At 56.1% G+C, this 21,215-nt stretch overlaps 1 protein-coding gene across 1 annotated transcript in view; it reads right to left on the reverse strand.

Annotated features, from left to right (window-relative positions):
* ZNF469 (zinc finger protein 469) overlaps window positions 1-975 on the reverse strand; it is a 42,688-nt gene extending 41,713 nt beyond the window's left edge. The window contains exon 1 of the mRNA XM_036087559.2: window positions 838-975. The gene's annotated coding sequence lies outside the window, so the exon portion shown is untranslated. The remainder of the gene's footprint in view (window positions 1-837) is intronic.
* Between the last annotated feature and the right edge of the window lie 20,240 nt (window positions 976-21,215).

A 21,215-nucleotide genomic window follows, 5' to 3' on the forward strand; every position in this document is an offset into this window, starting at 1 on the left:
ACAGGAGGCCAGTCCAAGCGAAGCCCAGTCTGTCCCTGCGACCCGCTGCCTCCTTGGCCCAGGGTGCAGGGGCAGGGTCTGGGTGACCGCGGGAAGTCCCCGCGAGCCCGGCCGGCCTTCCCTTCCGGCCGCCGCCGCGCGGCGCCGCGTCCCCACGGGTCCCTCCGGCCCGACTCCCTAGGCGCGCCCAGCCGGCCAGGGGCGCGGGCCGGGTGTGGGCGCCGCGTGGCCTCCCCGCAGGCGCGCAGCGGCGCGGAACCCCCGGCCGCCCCAAAGACCCACCCTGGCCCGCGCGCTGCCTCCGCTGCCGCCTTGCCAACTCTCGCCCGGGCAAGTGCCCGGGGCCGCACGCCCGGGGGCAGCGCGGAGGAGGCGGCCGGCCGGCCTGGGGGCGGGGGGGCCCAGCTGCTCCGGTCCGCAATGAATGAGCCGGCCAGCGGCCGCGCGCGCCCCCGCCCCGGCCCTGCTCCCCGGAGGCCCGGCTTTCCGGAGGCCCGGCTCGGCGGCCCTGGCGGGTACGCAGCTGCGGGTACTCGGGCTGCACTTTGCAAAGTGCTCCGCGGAGCTGGCCCGGGCTCTGCAAGCCGCGCTGGGCAGGGCGGAGGCCGGCCTCGAAGCGCCGCGGCCCCCGCCGAGCCCCCGGCGCGCCCTGGCGTTGGCGGCGCGGCGCGTCCCCGGCCCGCGAGCGGGGTCGGGGGCGCGGGGAGGGTCGTCCGGCCCTGCCGGGGCGCGCCGCCGAGGGCGCCCGGGACGTGGCGGGTCGCGGGCAGCCAGGTGACCCGCCGCGCAAGCCCCGGTCCCTGCGCCACTACCCAGGCGCCGCGCGGCCACACTCACCTCCCGCTCCGAGGGCCCCGCTCCTTTCGCCGCGCTGGCGGACACGATCGAGCTCCCGGCACGGCCGCGGCGGCCCCGGCGCTCTGGGCGCGGAGGGCAGTCCTCATCCCGACCGCAGGCCGCCCGGGCCGCGCAGACGGGCCGCCCGCCGGGCACCGAGCCGCCCCGCCGCCGCTGCGCCGCGCTCTGCCCCTGCGGGCGGGGTGGGGAGAGGAGGGGAGCAGCCTCCACCCGCTTCCCAGGTCGGGCCGCGCGCGGGGGCCAATCCTCGCGAACACGCTCCCGGCAGCGGCGGCGGCTGGGTGCTCCGGAGGGCCCTCCGCCCAGCCCTGGGCAGCGCGCACGGGTCGGCCCCCCGGCACAGCCGGCTTCAGTTACAAACTTCCACCCCCCCTGCCCCCCAGCTATTTTTAGCAGCGCTCTTCCTAGGTGTTTGTTTCATGGGATGCACTCTAGTGATGGGGTCCCTGGTGGGAAAGGTATGGCGCCACCATATCAGTGCTCGTGCCCCCTGGCCAGCCCACCCCAAACTGGTAGCGCTCTGCTGCTCGGATGCACGCGCTGGATTCAGCACTATTTTCAGATCTGTGGGCCTAAGTGTATCCATGTGGTTTTCAATAGCTCCTCCATCCCCACCCCCTCCGGGCCTCCCTCTCCAGCCCTTCCGAGGTGCCAACACCCTTGTGCTTCTGCAGGGAGGATGGGGGGGGGGGGCATGCCACAACCTTCACCTGGCACCTGCCTGGAGAACTTCCGAGGTCCTCCAGGTTAGCACCTGGAGGGCAGCCTCGGAGGAGATGCTCCTGTCTGGAAGGTGGGAGTTGATGTTCCTTAGATCCTTAGTGCCTTTGCTCTGGGTGCCCTGGCCCAGCCCCAGGCCTGTCACAGACGGGCCCGGTGAATTCTGGAACACAGATGCCGGGGGGCTGGAACCATGCGCGCCCCAGAGCGGGAGGGTCCCTGCATGTCATCCGTCCCATGGTTTCCTTCACAGATGAGGACATCAAGGTCCAGAGAAGGCAAGACATCTTCCCAAGGCCACACAGCTCAGGGCACGGGGCTCGTGTGGGTCCCTTCAAGGTCAGGGGGCATCCACTGAGAGCAGCAGTCCTCTCTTCTCCACTTCAGACAACCCCTGGGCACGGATGCCCGAGCCTCTGAGAAGTGAAATTGTGTGTTGGGGGGGGGGGGGCAGGGCAGGTCTTCACTTTGTAGAAAGGCATCCCTTCAGAACTGGTCCTTTGAACAATGTCCCCTGAGAGCCTTGCAAGCATGCTTTAACTTACCCAAGTTCAAATTTCACACCCCCTTAGGAACACCTTTATCATGTAAAGCAAGGTATGGGTGACTCACAGGGCCTTTGGCCCAGAGTCCTGCACACGGGCTTGGAAGGGGGCGAATGGCCTGCTCCCCGCCCCGCCCGAGGCATTATGGTCTGCATCAGCCCGTGGGGCTCTGAGCTCTCCACCTACAATTTATGATAAGCTAAAATACACTGCGTATCAAAGTCAATTTTCCCGTGGCTTTTCGTTACAGCATCGGAAGGAGGTTCCAGAAATCCCTGCTGGTGGACTTGAGACGTTGAATTGAACAAGGGGTAAGGGATCCAGAGGCCCCCGCTGCCCGGTCCTGCTTGGCACTCAGAAAGCCCAAGCCTCAGCTCACATTTCCGGGGCATCATTCTGGGCCTCCGGGTCCTGGGATCTCCTTCTCCATGGAAATCGGCACAGGAAGGGGCTAAGAACCCCCCTCAATTTAATCGGTATTTCAATCAAGTTGGTTTCCTAAAGTTTCTAGCGTGGGGGTCCCCTGGCTCAGACCAAGTTCCCAGATGGTATTTGCTTCCCTAGCCTTCCCACCGGGCCTCTTCTTGTTTCTAAGGAAGTCCACGGTTTCAGAACCATGTGTGTGTGTGTCTGTGCGTCTGTGTGTCCAGCCCCTGGTGCACCTGAACACCCCTCGGTAGGAGGGCCGGCAGAGGCCTCAGTGCGACGCCCACGGCCACACTCGGAAGAGCGGCTGGCTCTGCCCCCCTGGGCCAGGCGCTGAGTGCATGAGCCTGACAGCCCTAGGAGGTGGGCTTTGCACTTCCCATCTCCCAAGGCGGTTCTGAATACGCCTCTCCTGCCTCAGGGCCAGTCCGACAGAGCTGGGGGCTTAGCCGTCCGGCTGGCGACCACAACAGCCCCTGAGCTCCTGCTCCAAGCCTCTAGGCCCACCTGCTTAGTAGAACCCAGCAATTCTCAGTTGGTGTGACTGTGCTCCCCCCCCCCCCCCCCCGCCCAGGGGACATTTGGCAATGTCTGGAGACAGTTTTGGCTGTCACAACCATGGAGGCTACAATGGCATGTACCAGGCGGAAACCAGAGAGGCTGCTAGATCTCCTACAATGCACAGGACGGCCTCATGACAAAGAATTATCTGGCCCCAAATGTCAGTAATAGACAGGGGCGGTGGTCTCGTGGGGGTGGACCCCAGCAGTCCCCAGGCCTACTGCAGACAGCACCTTACCCTCCTCCCCATTCCCAAAGCCTGACAATAAGCTTCGTCCACCCCTTGCGGGAGGACCTGCTCCCTGGGAGACACGTGTACGGGGAGCCGTGGAGGTGGCACGGGCGGGCGGGGTCCTGCCCAGGGGAGTGCCTGCTCCTTTGCTCTGGGAAGTAACAGAGCTGGAAACGGGCCCCTGGGCCAAATCTCACTCTCCACCAGCACGGGTGCTGACTCAACTTGCCCAAAGTCACAGCTCTCCCTCCCTAGCCAAGCCCCCTTGCCGCCTGGGGCCCGCCACCCACCACTAGCTGCTCTCAAGGGGGCAGAGGCTCCCCGGGCCCCTGCGCGTGCTGGGAAAGCCAGTCAGCGCTCCTGAGTCATCCCCTTGACTTTTGCCTGATGTCAAAATGAAACCACGTCCTCAAAGCCAGAGCAGGGGTGGGAGGAGTGAGAAGCGTCCGGCAAATTCCAGGGCCATAGTGTCACATGGTGCTCCAGCTTGACTCTGACAGCGCCTTGGCACTGGACACCCATCCGTCCAGATGGCCTCACACCTTGAAATCCACGTCCTGCCCCTGCCCTGCGTGCGGGTCCACACCAGACCTAGTGGGATGCCTGAGGCCAAGACCCGTGTCCCTGGGAGACCGGACCTCTGACCTGGGATGTGGCATATGGTGGATGTTTACACCCTCCTGGAGTTTTTGTGGCAAGTTTGACCTGCGGTCTTGTGGGCTCCCTCAGGCTCCTTAGCCCCATTTGCCAGACAGGGAAACTGAGGCTGGAGGAGGCAGGGAATCCATCCTGAGGACCCAGGGGTCAGTGGCACAGCCCATTCTGGGCCCTGGACAGCTGTTCCTGTGCCTGCTGACTCCTCACCGAGCCCAGGTCAAGGGTATGGCCTTGAGGGGCTGCGGGGCCCCTGACCCCGGGGTCCCTGCTTCCGCCTCACAGAGGCTGCTCCCTGGGTGTCTTGGCTGATGGATGGGGGGTGTGGGGGGGCCTTGTCACATTGAGCCGCCCTTCAGCACAGCTGTCAGCAAATAGGGAAGCACATGGGACCCGAGACCTTTCCAGGAACGAGAGACCCGGCCCCTCCAGAGCTCATCTGTGCATCTGTCCCCGATGACTGAAAACTGGGCTCCAGGAACTCGTGTCAGGAACACAAGCAATGCTGGCAGAACTCACCAAGTAGCCCGACGACTCGGAGGGCCTGGTCTCTGACCCCCACTTCCTGCTAGCTGTGTGTCCTTGGGTAAGTCAGCAACCTCTCTGGGTTTCTGCTCCCCCACCCAAGAGTTGGCAGGAGTGATAGCCACTGCTCAGGGAGAATCGAGAATCCAGGAGGGCAGTGCTGGCCCCCCAGGCACGATGAGGCAGCCCCCGCTCCTTCTGATGGTGGCTGGGGGTCCCTGGGGGGTATCAGGGAAGCTGGACACGAGAGCAGGGTCCGAGGGAGGAGGGGCGAGCGACCCTACGATGCCAGGGCATGTCCTACGGCAGACGCTGTCCAGCCCTGACACCCCCCTGTACCCCCCAGCCCCCGGGTCTAGGACCTCAGAAAAAACCCTACAGGCTCCAGAGCGCAGAAAGGAACAGACACATGGAAATGAATAAATTGTTACCTACCGAGGGCACAGCATCAGCTCCCACGTGGCCACACATAAGACCCTGTGCATTTTCAGGGGTCTGTGGCCGTGGGGGTGGCAGATGTGAGGGGAGGGAGGGAGGAGGCGGGAGGGAGGGAGTGAGGCTGGGTGAGTGGCGGTGGGTGGGGCCAGAGCCCAGAGAACCCTTCGAAGGAGACATTCCAGACTGACGGTGGCGCATGACTCAGATCCTAGCCGATGCTTTCTGTCCTTGTCTTCCTTTCTTCCAAATGGCCCCATTTGTGAGCAAAAAGGGAGACAGAAGGGTGCCCTTCCTGCGGAGGGTCTCCCCCTGCCCCCCGCCACGTGCCACCAACACCTACCCGCTTTCCCACATGTGGGCCAGCCAAGGCCATGGGACCCAAGGACTGGCAGAGGGTCTGGGCATGCAGAACTTCCTAGAGCCCACAGCCCACCTCATTCCCCTTTCCGGGATCAGCTCCTCTGCCTCCAGGAAGCCCTCCCTGCCCTACACACTGGCTCAGGACGCCTGTGTTTCCTGAGCTCCTCCCAGCAGGGCCACGGGGCAGCTGGTGGCCCGGGTCCAATCCCCAACTCTGCCATCTGCCAGCCATGGGGCCTGAGCCTCAGTCTCCCTCTCTGGGCTTGTAACTCAAGACTCATTCGTGAAAGTGCTAGGACCCACGGGCAGCGTTGCGCCTCCCGACACTCAGCACAGCATCCTGGACTCTGCCTCTTGCAGGCCTTCAATATGGGAATCCTTCTAATGAAAGGAAAACAGAGGCAGTGGGGGCTGGCCCGGCCGCGGGAACCCGAGCCAGAGCCCGGTGTATGAATGGGCCCTTTCATGGGGTGGCTGCAGAGTGAGGGCCCGGGATGGAGAGATTCGTGAGCGGCCCAAGGAATGGCAGTGCCCGGGGCAGGCCCGGGGCAGGAAGGAGGAGGAGGACAGCGGCCTTCAGCTCCGGCCTTGGGGCCTCGGGGCTCAGCCTCCTCCCGCCCTGTGCCCCGGACGCCCCCGACACCGAGCCCGGCTGCAGGAAAGGAGCCAGCTGTCCTGGTCCAAATGCCACTGTCCTTGTTTTTTTCCTATAATTATGTCTCCAAGGGATAACTACAAATTTACATTTTGCTCAGCTTGGTCATTTATTCGGAGCCCGTGAGGAAGGGCCCGCTGTAAAAGGCGCATTGATGTGTGTTTTCGTGTTGCTCGGGGTGACTGGCTGAGGCTGCGGACACAACCGGCCCTTGTAGCAGGCCCGGCTCAGCGAACAGCGTGCCCTCACCACCTGGGCCTGGGTAAACGCCTCCGCTCCACCCGCTGTGAATGACTTCAGTGTGCAGAGCTTTCTTTTTCCATACCTGGCCACTGAAACTTCCAACATTCTTCTAGAAAAAATGTGGCAAGGTTCCCTGGGATCATTTTCTCTCCAAATGGCTTATCCATCCCGCTCGGCCCCAAACTCAAGCCAGCTCTTCTTCCATTTAGCGACATTAAAGAAGCATGGCGCCTCTGTCTCTGCCACCTGCCGCACCGGCCTCACGGCCGGCGTCGTGGCGATGGGGGCAAGTGATCAGACGTCTGCGAGTCTCTGGCGGGGCGTCGGTAGGCCGACGGCCCCGGGATGTCCGGCCTGCAGAGGCGAGCGGGGGAGGGCCCCATCTGGGCGTAGAACTGGCGGGTCTGGGTCGGAACCAGCCCACTGAGCCCGGTCCTGCTCTGGACATCAGTAGACATTTGGGCAGCCCTGGGTCTGAGCACAGGCTGTCTTTGATGCCCTCCCACCCCTGCCAGGCACCCCAGGCTGCAGCTGTCTCCCCCGGGGTGGGGCCGGAAAGAACACCTCCTCCAGGAGGACACCAATGCCAGGACAGGAGGCGACAACCATTGGTAGGTGGGCTGACCTCGAGTCCATGTGTGCGCCAGTGTGTTTATCAGTGTGAGCGTATTTGTGTGTGTGTGCCAGTGTGTTTGTCAGCATGAGCGTGTGTACGCAAGTACTTGCATGTGCATGTGTGCCAGTGTATTTATCAGTGTGAGCGTGTGTCAGTGTGGGTGTACATCTGTGTTCACATGCGTGTGAGAGTATGCGTGAGACTGCATGTATGTCTGCATGCACGCACACATGAGTGTGTCAATGTGTGTGCATGTGTGTGCACACACGCGAGTGTCAGTGTGTGCTCGTGTGTGTGCACACACGTGTGTCAGCGTGTGCGCATGTGTGTGCACACGTGTCAGTGTGTGCATGTGTGTCAGCGTGTGCGCATGTATGTGTGTGCGCACACGTGTGTCAGTGTATGCACATGTATGTGTGCACACATGTGTCAGCGTGTGCACGTGTCTGTGTCAGTGTGTGCGCATGTATGAGTGTGCACACACGTGAGTGTATGTCAGCGTGTGCACATGTATGTGTGCACACACGTGTATCAGCGTGTGCGCATGTATGTGTGTGCACACACGTGAGTGTATCAGCATTGTGCATGCATGTGTGCGCACACACGTGTCAGCGTGTGCATGTGTATGTGTGCACACGTGTCAGCGTGTGTGCATGTATGTGCGTGCACATGTGTCAGTGTGCGCATGTGCACACACGTATGTATCAGCGTGTGCACATGTATGTGTGCACACGTGTCAGCGTGTGCATGCGTGTGCATGAGTGCACACACGTGAGTGTATGGGTCAGCGTGTGCGCATGCATATGCGTGTGTGTTCACATCGACTGCTTCTGGGGTTCAGGATTCATGAGCCAGAGGCAGGAGCTCCGTCCCGCTCACTGTGCACGCTCGGTGCCCGCACCAGGGTTGGTCACAGAAGACTCCCATTTGTGGAGTAAGTGAATGAACAAGAGCTAGGGGACGGCCGGAAGGAATCCCATGGGCAATGATGAGGCTGAGGCCGGTGTGTCACCGCTGTTTCTCCAGGGTGCGGGCTCCAGCAGCTGCAGGACCCATGGCCCCTGGCAGCCTCAGGAGGTAAATGTTCAGCCCTCGGAGCCCCCCAAGCTGTGCGGGGTTGGGCTTGTTTGAGACGCAGCATAGCGAGATCTGGGTTCACAGCCCCGCAGGCCTTGGCGAGGGGCCTTCCCACCCTGTGCTTCAGTTTCCCAGTCCCTGTCCCTGGAGGCCTGTTGGGGTATTGACGGCCAGCACCACGCACTCAGAATCTAATGGATGCTAGCTCTTAGAACCACTATCCGTATGTTTCCTGGGTGACTTATTTTCTCCTTCACGTGTCCCCACACCTCCACGTTGGTCATGACTTATTCATCATCAGAACAGTCCTGAGACAGACAGCCTCTGCCCACCTCCAGCATGTGGCCCCATCCTTCCCACGACCTACACCAACTGCGTCTCCTGGTGGGGGCCCCACCTCCTGCCTCTGTCCCCCAGCAGGTGCTCAGCACATGGGCAAGTGAGAGCGCAGGGTCCCCGCCCCATAGACCCCCTGTCACAACAGCCAGAGAAGAGCACTTTGTCTCCTGCATCGTCCCTAGCCCTTGCTGCGTGTTCAGCCCTCACTCAGCCAGGATGCAGGGGCCGCCGGGGGGGGACATATACTCCCATGTGGGGCTAGACGATCTCCTGGATGCTTGTTTTATTTTGTGACGTTAGCAAGAACACAGACACGCACCTACAAAATCTCTATACTTTCCTAAAGGAAACCACACTCATCCCATTACGCCCCATCCCCTCCAGGGGCAGCGGCAGGAGGAACGTTGAAGGGCAGAATTGTGACTCAGACCCCGCTCCATCCCAGCACTCAGGGCAGACAGTACCCCTCAAGCAGTGTGCTCCCACCTCCCAGTCTTCACCGTGCTCCCGGGCGGCCTTTCCACAGATGGGAGTGGGCACCTGATGCCTGGTCACATCGGGGCCGCGGCCACACCCGGCCAGGGCGCTGGGAAGGACTGTAAGCAGCCTCCGGCGAACTCGGGGATGCCGAGCTCCACATGGCTGCCCGCGCCCACGGAGCTGGTGTTATAGCGCACACGGGGTCTGGGCAAGGGCGGAGAGTACTCTCGGCACCCTGGGCTGTCTGGGCTCTTGCTGTCAGCTGTTTACTTAGAGCAGAGACAATATTTATGCCCCATGTACGCAGGCTCTGGAACACGGAGGTGCTTCTCCACTGCCAGGCCCGCGCACAAGAGCTTGCCTCCAGGCCACGGACGCGGCTGCTGAGACCCAGCAGTGCTGAGCCCGGTCACGCACGGTCATTTGTGTGGGAACTGCAAACGTGGGTTAGTGTCAGAAACAGAACTGCGTCCTTCCCACTGCAGAAATGTCCATGAGCACCACAGGTGGTCCTTCTAGAACACGGACTTTGTCACGTCATGCTCTGTCATCAGCCCCCGTGGGTTCCTAGTACCCACAGGATGACTCAAGGCCTTTCCCCACCAGGCCCCGAGCTACCTTCCCGGTTCAGGGCCTGTTCCTCCTCCTTGGCGTCTCTGCCTTCCCCGCCTCGACTCCGGCCTCGCTGAACTGCTCCACGTCACCCTAAATGCCCCTCAGTCCCCCACGCCTCGCTAACCCTGCACTGGTTTCTCCCTCCTGCCCACCTCGCCAGCCTAGCACACTCCTATTCATCCTCCAAGACGAACTCAGAAGCCACCTCCTCGATGAGGCTGTTGTGGAGACGCTAAGGGAGTGGCACACATACATCCCGCTGTCTCCTGCACCTGTCTCCTGTCTGTGTGGCCATCTCCTGTGCTGGACCTGGGATGCCGGGTCCTCCTCATTTCCATATGCCGCACACCTCAGATGGTGCCCGACCCCATGCGGGGCTCCCTGCACTGCTGACGGCCTAAATCTGTCCTTCCAACCCTCACCACATGCGCTTCTCTTGGACACTTGAGGCCCTTTCTCTCTTTTGAGCCTGCTCCAGATGCCGCCTCCAGGGAGCATTCTGGGCTTAAGACTGGTATGACCACATGACACAGGCAGTTTTCAGCACCTGAGAATGTGGGGGCCAGAAAGACTCTTGCGGGGGGAGTCTGGTCCAGATCTTTCATTCTACAGATGAAAAAACTGAGGCCCAGGGAGGGACAGCTTGGCACACAAGTACAGTCAGACGAGCTCCTGGGGGGCTTCACATTTTATGTTGATGCCAAGGAGACAAGAAGGCCCTCTGTGTGGGCTCCCCACCCACCCCGGCCAGGGAGAGTACCGCCAGCTCATCCTGCTGATGAGTTTGACCACCAGCCCCACCCCATCTTGCTCTGCTCCCTTCCGAGGTGTCTGCTTCATGTTACTTCCCCGCAATCCTGTGACACATTCCCACTGTCACAGGGAGACACCCCACGTGCTGTACACCAGTGAGCCCCTGCATCTCTGGCAAGGTGTGACTGTGAGCAGCGGGGGAGGCTGCCCTGTGCTTGCTAGTTGCACAACTTTGGGAAACTCATTTCTTGTCTGAGCTCCAGGTCGTTCCTGTGACAACTGGAGGTAATATATAGAAACTAACTCACACAGTTGTCACGATGATTCAATAGAAGGATGTGTGTAAAGTGCTTAAGAGAGTGACACAGAGCCAGTGGACTGCCACCATGTTATGTGATGAGAGTTATGGTGGTGAGGATGGTGAGGGTGATGATGAGGATGGTGAGGGTGATGATGAAGATGGTGATGATGGTGTTGATGGTGGTGAGGATGGTGGTGATGGTGGTGATGGTGGTGATGGTGGTGATGATGGTGTTGGTGGTGGGGATGATGGTTATGAGGGTGATGATGGTGATGGTGAGGATGGTGGTGATGGTGGTGATGATGATGGTGTTGGTGGTGGGGATGATGGTTATGAGGGTGATGATGGTGATGGTGAGGATGGTGGTGATGGTGGTGATGATGATGGTGTTGGTGGTGGGGATGATGGTTATGAGGGTGATGATGGTGATGGTGAGGATGGTGGTGATGGTGATGCTGATGCTGATGGTGGTGGTGATGGAGAGGATGGTGGTGATGATGGTGGTGATGCTGATGGTGGTGGTGATGGTGGAGGGTGATGATAATGATGGCGATGGTTAGGATGGTGATAATGGTGGTGCTGATGTTTTTACTACTCCCAAATTCTCTCCTTCAAAGAATGCTCCTATTTCTGCCTTCCTTGCTTACAACAGAACTTCACAGGGGTGCTAAGTTCTGGCTGGTGGCAGGTATGGGTGTGTGCATGAGGGCAGAGAGCTCAACAGCAGGAACAGACTGGGCCCCCATGTTCTGAGTGACACTGGCTCCGTTGCTTCCCCTCCTGGGGTCTGGCTTCCCCAGCTGTGAAATCACGGGATTGAACTAGTAATACCTACAGGGTTCTTCTGGGGCTAAGGTTTTCTAAATATCGCCTTTTTTTATAACAACAAGTGGTTTTTCAGGAGTCCTCATCCCTCCTTCAGACATTTGTATTTTTTGCCTTTGCTTCAACAAAGCCTATCCTGGTCATGCCTTCACCCAGACATCTAGCCACAAATCGGCATTTGACACGTGCAGAGACACATCCATACAAGGCTACTTCTCTGTGCGTGTGCGTGCACATCCAGCAGACTCCGGACATCCCACTGTACCTATACTGACGCCTCCAAGAACCCCAAAATAAGCATAGCAAATGCATCGACTTCACCTAGAGTAAGCAGTCCAGCTCCAGAGTGGGTGCTGGGCGGCTGGCTGGGCTCACTCATAGTTAAACAACCTAGAAAAGTGGGAACCAGGAGCTCCAAATCCCACAAGCCAAGCCTGCTCCAAGGGTGAGGGTGAATCCATGTGGGCCATGATGCAGCTTCCCAACAAGGAATGAGAAGATGCGGATTTGCACTCTGCCTCCAGTGGTGTGACCGGAGACTGAGCCAACCACCCCAGCCCTTGGAGCTTGGGCTTCCCCATCTGGCATGTGGGGACGGTCAGTCCTGCCTGGCCTCTCTCGCAAGGTTATTAGGAGGGGCATACTCCTGAATGTGTGCCAAGCCCTTTGAACGGCCAAGTCCCGTGTGTGAGGCTGATTGCACATGTGTGTGGCTGCGTGTGGATTTCAGGATAAATGAGTGTCTCTAATCCTGGACCTTCTGCCTCGGGCATGTTAGGGTTGAATGGGATATGACGTTGCCCAGTGCGTGCACATAGGAAGAGCTTTGTGAATTCTCCTTCCTCTTCCTCATCCCCACCTTCTCCTTCTCATTATTGTTATTGCTATTCTACACAGGGCAAAGAACACAGTTTTCTTAAAAGGTAGAAGGGGGCCGGTGATGTCTTCAAATGGACATAAGCAGTTTCCAGCTCACTCTGGAGCAGGTGCTCTAGAACATTCTCTAAGCCGGGGGGGGGGGGGGGGGGAAGAAGCCCCACCCAGTGCTGCTCTACAGGCAGGTGTTGGGGGGGAGGGCTGGGAGCCTGGTGTGGCTTCCCCCAAGGGACGTTTGTCTCGCCCCGGCCTGTCTTCCTGCGGCTGATGCCCCGAGTATGCTGGCCCTCTGAAGGGCTATGTCAGCCGGAATGAGCGGAGGATCCGGGTGCCTGAGAACATGCAGTCACAAGGGTCACAGGGCCTCCCAGAGCAGGACACAAGGGTCATTATGCTGACCTGGCCCCAGTCCCAAGTGATGGCATTTTTTTTTTTTTTTTGAAGCAGGGACTAGATGTTTGGATGGCACAGATGCACATGATTGGAGTGGCCCTAGGAGCTGGGGACAAGCCTGCAGGTTCTTGGCTGGGCTGGTCTGCACCCGGGAGGCCACACAGATAGGCCTCGGGCGCTGAGTGCCCTGCAGACCAGCTTGCAGAACGGACATGTCTCCAGCTGTGGTTGCAGGTCATCGGATTTGGAGGGAAGTGAACTCCCAGGGGGCTGAGGTCAGAGGAGGGGCTGGATCTGCAGCACCTTGAGTCTTGGTTCTGAGGCTGCTTAGCTGTGGGACCCTGGGCGAGCCACTCCATCTCCAGAGAAAAAGGAATGAGCAGAGTACAGGAGGACTTGGGGTTCCGGGGGGGTCCTGTGGAACCAACAATCTAGCCTTGGTGATCTGGGGCACACTTTGAACTCCCTGGACCTAGTCTCCTCCTCAGGGTGACCTGGGTGACTATTGCCACCTCTCAAGGAGGGCTGAGGACATGTGGGACAAGGCAGGGGAGGGCTATGCACAGAGCCTTGGCTCTGCAGACACCTGGGGACACTGTTCCCAGTGCTGGGACGCAGCCAAGAAGGGGAAAGGTCATCCCAGTCCTCACATGCTGTTCTCCCCAGTGTCCACTCCCTTCTCTCCTGGAGGGGGGTGGAGACCCGGGAGGGGTGTGGTCACCTGAGAGCTGGGGTCTCGTGTCTCCTCTCTGAGTCCCTCCCAGCCCCAACAGAGCAGCTCCCAAGAGATCTGTCATCTTTTTCCGTCCACTAGGAGAGAAGCACTGTGTCATGGGTCAAGTTGTATCCCCTATACGACATGGTCAAGCCTACCCCCCGTAACTGTGGATGTGGCCTTATTTGGAAATTGGGTCTTTGCAGATGTGATCAGGTTAAATGAGGTCACAGTGGACTAGGATGGGCCCTGATCCGGTGACCGGGGTCCTTCCAGAAGAGGGCTTAGGACGGAGACTCAGGGAGAAAGGCCACATGACATGGAGGCAGAGACTGGAGCCCAGACTGGGGCCCTCAGAGGCTGGGGGAGGAGGAAGGACCCTCCCCAGAGCCTTCGGAGGGAGCACAGCCCTGTGACACCTTAATTTTGGGCTTCTGGCCTCCAGACTGGGAGACGATACGTTTCTGTTCTTCCCGACCCACCCAATCTGTGGTTCTTTGTTCGGGCCGCGCTGGGAGACTGCGGTGCCCAGGGGTGAGAAGGGGCGGGCGACGGCAGCGGCGCACGCTGGCCAGCAGTGCCCATCGAGATGAGACGTCGTAGGACATAAGACGATACGCTCTGCTCAGCAAATTGCCAAGGATGCTCAAGGCAGGCCAGGATGTGGGACACGGAGAACTCACACCCTGCTATTTTCTGGGACGTTCTTCCATTTCGTGAATTCGTCCCGAGATCCCCACCGCGCTCGGCGGTATCGGAGGTGGGAGCAGTGTGGGCGAGTGCCCCCAGGACCAGCGCTTTAGCTGGATATGCGGGAGCCCAGAGCGCCAGGGGACCGCCCTGCTGCCGTCCCAGGAGCTCGCTCCTGACGCATCGAGGGTGAAAGCCGGTTACAAGAGGCATCGGCTCTCCTGGGACGGTAACGAAAAGAAATGCACACTCCTGGGGACGGGGTGCCTGCCGGACAGTGAGCAGCAGGGCCTCTGGGCCCTTAAATCAAGGGTAATTTGGAAATTTCCTGGTTTGGGTTTGGCTGTAGTTTCCAAACTTTGCACGAAGAACGGGTATTACTTTTGAAACAGGGAAACGATGCGATTACAAGCAGCGGCTTTAGCCCAGCCAGCACCTGGGCAGGTGGGGAGGAGGGACCCCGGGACAGGACGGAGCAGGCAGCGTGGCTTCCGCGGGCGGGCGCAGTGGGAGCAGGTCGCTGTGACTAGCCTGAGCTTCCAGAAGTGGGGGCCGAGGCTGAGCTTCACTGGGCCTCCCACGACTGGCGTCTGCCCAGCCCCGTGACAGCCTGCTCTGTCATCTGAGATGGGGTGGTGGGGCAGCGTCGCCCCGTGGAATCGTCGTGAGGACATCCACATGCTTCAGGAGAGCAATGTGAGCGCAAGCTGTGGCATTAGCTTTCCAGCAGCAGACGAAGGGCAGGGCTCAGAGAGGCCAAGGGAATTGTCCAAGGTCACACAGCGATGGGCAGGGACTGTCAGTAAACCCTGCTGTGTCCGATTTCCATTCCCACGTTCTTGCCGCATGGCTCACTGCCTCTCGTGGCCCCTGGCCTGCTGGGCAGCCCCCGCTGGAGACCCTGGGCCAGCACCACGCTGATCAGAGAACCACCCGAGCAGACTCATTTCAGCCTTCCTGCCGAGGAATACAGAGGAGCCCAGGGAAGAAACAACAGGCCTTGGTCCAAAGGAGTGGATTTGCATGTCATTTGCTTGTCCCTTGTACACCAGGCAGGGATGTGATCCCTTGATGCGTGGGGGCAGGGCATGGCCGGGCAGGTGGGCTCTGGTGTGATTCAGCCAGGGACCCTTGAGGTCAGCTGACGTGTGTGTGGGATGCATGTCACAGGCTGTGTGTGTGCTCCCGGGTCCTCGCCACCAGCCTGGAGCCAGCCAGGATGGGGTCCTCTTGGTGGAAGTGCCACCAAGGCTCAGAAGGCTGGATGACTTGTCTGTGGGCACCTTGCTTCAGGAGAGACGCCTGTGCTGGGCATCTGACCTACCTGGGGGAAGGGCTCATTCCTAGGTGGCAGCTAGAGGTCAGCCTGAAGCCGGGCCACCCCTCACCGTCCCCCAAGGAGGAGAATGGAGATGACCAGCCCTCTGATTCCAGAAGCAGTGCAAGGGCCATGCTTCCCCTGGCTGCCCCCCCCCCCCCCATGACTGAGCTCCGTCCTCAGAGAAGGCGAGCCCCGAGGGCATCCCAAGGCCTGCAGAGAGAAACAAGAGAGCTGCCCTGCCTTCTGTCTGAGGTGGGGGCAGGGGCCGTGTCCAGTCTCCAGAAGAGCCCTCTGCAGCCTCCCACGCGGGGTCTGGTCTCCTCCTCACGCCCCTCTCCTGGGTTCCATCGAGGCTGTGACTGGCTCTGTCCAGAAAGGCCCAGGACCTTGATGCCAAATCCCCTGGCTGGGGCAGAAGGAGGGCGAGCTGAGCAGGTTTGTTTGTGTTTGATATAAGTGCTGGATTGTTCTCTCTGCCCTCCTCAGCTATTATGCGGAGGCAAGTCCTAAAATAATATTGCATTTCCTCTCTCATAATTTGGAGGGAGGATGCTCATCCGGAATTGAGCTGGATGGGGGTGCTTTCATGTGCGGGCACCGGGGACTTGCGCTCACCCCGTTCCCCAAGTCTGCCGGTGTGGGGGCTGCTCTGGGAGAGGGCTGCTTTTGTTCTTAATAAATAAGTCTTTGGGAAAGCTGGTTTCTTCATCAGATTGTTCAGCGTTCTGGATGGAGCCCTGAGCCCCGGACCCCAGAGACCAGAGCCAGTGACTGGCTGGCGACCAAGTGTGAGTCTGGCTCATGAAGGCGCCCCTGGGAGATGGCGGTGCCTGGCGCATAGTGGGTGGTCAGCACACACTCAGGATCGATTCCAGCACAAAGAGCACTCACACAGCGCTCTCTTCTCTGGCCACAGGTCGACTGCTTTGATTTCTAAATGCCTGTTCTCCTTTATCAGAGCGGCCAGGGTGCATGCTTCCTCTGAAGTCCTCAGAGCCCTTCTGTATTTGCTGTCCTGGCAGGTGTTCCAGTGCCCTGAGCATGGGGGGGGAGGGGCAGAGGCCATTCTTCATGGGCTTCCTGGTGGAGATGAAGCACAGGCTTCCATGCCACTTGGACCCTGTTCAAATCCCAGCTCCACCTCTCCTTCTGGGACCTTCGGCCTGGAGTCTCCTGTGCCTTGATTTCTTCACCTATAAAATGGACTCAAAATGCTGACTATCATGAGGAATGAGATGAGATGGCACAGGTCCCAACATCTCACTACACGATGCTACTCGTATTCAAATGAAGAACGTGGTATGTAGCTGGAGCTTAATATGCTAATTTCTTTCATTTACTCCACAGACATTTGCTGAGCACTGACTGTACATCAGGCCCTATGGTAGGCACCAACGGCACACAAAGAAGAAATGGATCTTGTCCTCAAGTGAAACAATATGATGGCGGTGATGGTGGTGGTGATGGTGGTGATGGTGATGATGATAATGGTGATGATGGTGATGATGGTGGTGATGATGGTGACGATGGTGGTGATGATGATGGTGGTGATGGTGATGATGGTGGTGATGACGGTGATGGTGATGATGGTGGTGATGATGGTGATGATGGTGGTGATGGTGGTGATAATGGTGGTGGTGATGGTGATGATGATGGTGGTGATGATGGTGTTGATGGTGGTGATGGTGATGATGATAATGGTGATGATGGTTATGATGATGGTGGTGATGATGGTGATGGTGGTGATGGTGGTGATAATGGTGGTGGTGATGGTGATGATGATGGTGGTGATGATGGTGTTGATGGTGGTGATGGTGATGATGATAATGGTGATGATGGTTATGATGATGGTGGTGATGATGGTGATGATGGTGGTGATGGTGGTGATAATGGTGGTGGTGATGGTGATGATGGTGATGGCGATGATGGTGGTGATGATGATAGTGAATTGTACCTCTCCACACCAAGACACATCTACCTGGAACTTGTAACTGTGACCTTATTTTGAAAACGGTCTTTGCAGATATAATCAAGCAGGATCTCCAGCTGTGATAACTCTGGTTGTTTGTTACAGCATCCACAGGACATTCATATACTGCCTGAGGTGGTAGTGATGATAATGAGTTGGGTTGTCTCGAGTGCAAACCACGTGCCAGGCTGTTGGGCTGTATATGCTGTCAAGTTCTACTCCCTATAAGGATTCTGAGGGAGGCAGAATTATCCCTATCCCACAGATACAGCCGTCCAGGAACAGTGAGGAGGAATCAGCTGCCCACAATGACTATATGGATATGGAGGAACTGGGATCTGAACCCAGCAGCCCAACTCCATTCTCCTTGTGATGGTGTGTGTGGTGGTGCCCCTCTGCTGTGAAAGTTAAATGGAACCCTCATTTCCCCTCACTTGCCCTGAACACAGCTCTTATTTGTCAAGAATTAGAAGGGTGGTGGAGGACATTAACAACCAAGCTCAGCCCGAAAGTCAAACCAGATCCTTGGTGTTGATGGCTCATGGCCAGGACCCTCTGGTGGCAAGCAACACAAAACCTAGCCCAAATGGACCAAAGCTAGAAAGGGAATGTTTGGCTCATGTAATAGGAAAGCCCACTGGCAGTCCTGGCCTCTTGCTGGCTGCTTCCTCCCCTGGTGGTAGCGAGATAGGCACCACAATGCCAGCATCAAGCCCTCCTGGTTCTGGCCCAGTGGCAATGGGTGTCTGATCCTCCTCCAACAGCCCTAGAGTACATAGTCACCGCCTGCAAGTGGGTCACGTGCCAATCATGGTGGCCAGGGGGACCGATGCTCTGATTAGATGGGCTGAACTGTAGGCCCACCCCTGGAGGTCAGGACCATCTTGACCTCTGTAAGATAAATAGAGCAACATAAGCCAGAAAAGAAGGCAGGCTGGATGCTGAGGGTTAAAAACTCAACAAATATCCAATACATAGGCATGGTTTCCACTCTGCAGATAAGAAAATAGAAGTCTGGAGATCTGCCCAAGATTACTCAGCTAACACTCAGCAGGGTGGGGGCCTGAGTCAGAGATCCCCAAACAGTGCTATTTCAATGTCTCCAAAAACAATTGGAACATGAAATTTAAGGATCAATGCCATTTGTGGGGCGCCTTGGTGGCTCAGTCGGTTCAGCATCTGCCTTCGGCTCAGGTCATGATCCCAGGGTCCTGGGATCGAGCCCCGCATCAGGCTCCCTGCTCTGCGGGAAGCCTGCTTCTCCCTCTCCCTCTGCCTGCCGCTCTGCCTGCTTGTGCTCACTCTCCTCTCTCTCTGTCAAATAAATAAATTAATTAAATTAAAAAAAAGAATGAATGCCATTTGAAACATCACAAAACATCAAGTACCTAGGAATAAACTAATGAAATATATGTAAGACCTTTACACAGAACACTGCATAACACCACTGAGAGAACTTAAATAACCAAATAAATGTTGGAATATACCATGTCCATGGATTGGGAGACTCACTTGCATAAAGATGTCAATTCTTTCCAAAGTAATCTATGGATTAAATGCAATTCCAATCAAAATCCTAGCAGGTTTCTTGAAATCAACAAGCTGATTCTAAGATTTATGTGGAAATGTAAAGGAACAAATATAATGGAATGCAGAGTTTCTAAAACAGGTCACTCACAATGTCCAGGGTACAATCCAAAATTACTTGACACATGAAAAACATGACACTTTCTCAAGAGAGAAGACAACCAACGGAGGCCAACCCTGATGTGGTCCAGGTGTCGGAATCAGAAGATGAGGATTTCCACGGAGCTATTTCACTATGCTCAAGAACATTAAAGGCATTATGTTTGTAATAAGTGAAAGGACAGAAGATCTCAAAAGAGAAATAAAAACTATAAAAAGGAAGTAGTTTTTCCTCCTCCAACAGCCCTAGAGTACATAGTCACTGCCTACAAGTGGGTCACATGCCAATCATGCCAACCTAAAGAAAGCTTCCAAGAATTCTACATGACCACCCCTATACCTCCACCTGCTCCTGCTTCTACAATGAAATATTTCAAATTAAATAGTTTCTATTGGTTTATGTTTAAGTTCACTGATTTTTTAGTGATTCTAGAACTACAAATTCTAGAACTAGAAAAATACAATGTGTGAAATATTCTAGGACTAAGAATTCTAGAACTAAAAAAAAATACAATTGTGAAATAAAAAAAATTCACTAGATTTTCACAGGGAATTCACAGAAGAATGGATACGACAGAGAGAAAAATCAGTGAACTTAAACATAAACCAATAGAAACTATTTAATTTCAAAGCAGAGAGCAAAGATTGAAATTAAAATTAATGGAGCCTCAGGGATCTACAAGACAATATCAAAAGGTCTACCATGTGTGCAATTGGAGTCACGGAGGAGAGGAAGGTAAGAATGGGGCAAGGAAAGTATTTGGACCAACAACAGCTGAAAATTTCCCCACTCTGGTCAAGGACATAGGTTTATAGATTTAGGAAACTCACTGGACCCCAAGCAAGAGGAATACAATGAAATGTACACTTAGGTATATCATAGTCAAACTTCTGAAAACCAAAGATACAGGCAAAATCTTGAAAGCAACCAAAAGCAAATGGCTTTCCCCTCACTTGCCCTGAACACAGCTCTTATTTGTCAAGAATTAGAAGGGTGGTGGAAATCTAGGAAATAATGATCCCAAATGACACGGAATTCTCATTAAACGCAATAAAATCTAGAAGACAGTAGAACGTCTTTAAAGTGCTACAATGAAAATAAAAAACTGTCAACCCCAAATTTTATATCCAGCAAAAATACCCTTCAAGAATGAAGATGAAGTAAAGACATTTCAGTATGGAATGCATCAGCAGCTGACCTGTGTTAGGAGAAATATTAATAAAGTTCTTGAGACTGAAGGGAAATAGGTGGCAATTCAGATTTCTGGAAGGAAGAGAGGGAATCAGGAATGGTGGATGTGTGGATGGACTGTTGTGAGGGTGGGAGCACAGCTCTCCCCAGAGTTCTGTAATCCTATGCGGATCCTTAAATTTACACAATTCCATTAGTAATCTTACCAGGAGTTTCGTTGTTGTTAGAGATTGACAAAATGATTCTAAAACTGATTTGAGAATGCAAAGAACCAGAATATCCAAAGCAACATCGAAAAATAAGAGCAAAGCTGAGCAGTCAATCCTAGGTAAATTCAAGACTTGGCATCCTAAAACATCAGAAGCCAGGCAGCAGGGTCCCCATGTAGCAGGTGGACAGAACAGAACCCACACGTCAGGGACAGACCCACATTGATGTGGTTATTTCATTTTTAATGAACGGTGCTGCATAACAGGATGTCTACACCCCAAATCAATCCAAGATAGACTGCAGGCCTGAAGGTAAAGGCTAAAACTCTAACGCTTTAAAAATAAAACTTAGATGAGGGTCTTCACAACTTGGGGGGCTGATGAACGTTTCCTAGGATATAAAAAGCAATACAATAAACGAAAAATATTTATAAGTTAGGTTTCAACAAAATTAAAAACAAAAACCATCATTAGGAAAATGAAGACGCAAGCCGCAGACTGAGAGAAAATATTTGCAAAACATGTATCTGATGAAGGACTAGTAGCCAGGATACATAAAGAGCTTGAACAAAAGCTTTTAAAAATGGGCAAACAGTTGGAACAGATCCTCACAGAAGAAGATATACTCACGGCTAGGACGCACATGGGAAGGGGCCCACATCCGTTGCCAACAGGTAAATGAAAACCACTCTGATTCACTTCTCCAATCTTTCCCACCAGAGAGGAGTTTTGCTTGTTAGATCTCTGTGTAAGTGGAACCCTGCAGGACGTTGTCTCCGTGGATGGCCCGCGGGCATGAGGGCACCGTCTGGGGCTCCGTATCTTGACAGGTTTTGGCTTATGTTCATTGGAATGCACTAAATGGCAGCCCTAAGATCTGTGCATTGCATTGTGTGTAGAGTTTGCAGGAAGAGGGAATAAAGAGCCATAAGAAAAGCTGG

Source organism: Halichoerus grypus, chromosome 15 (genome assembly GCF_964656455.1).
Source record: "Halichoerus grypus chromosome 15, mHalGry1.hap1.1, whole genome shotgun sequence".
NCBI lineage: Eukaryota > Metazoa > Chordata > Mammalia > Carnivora > Phocidae > Halichoerus > Halichoerus grypus.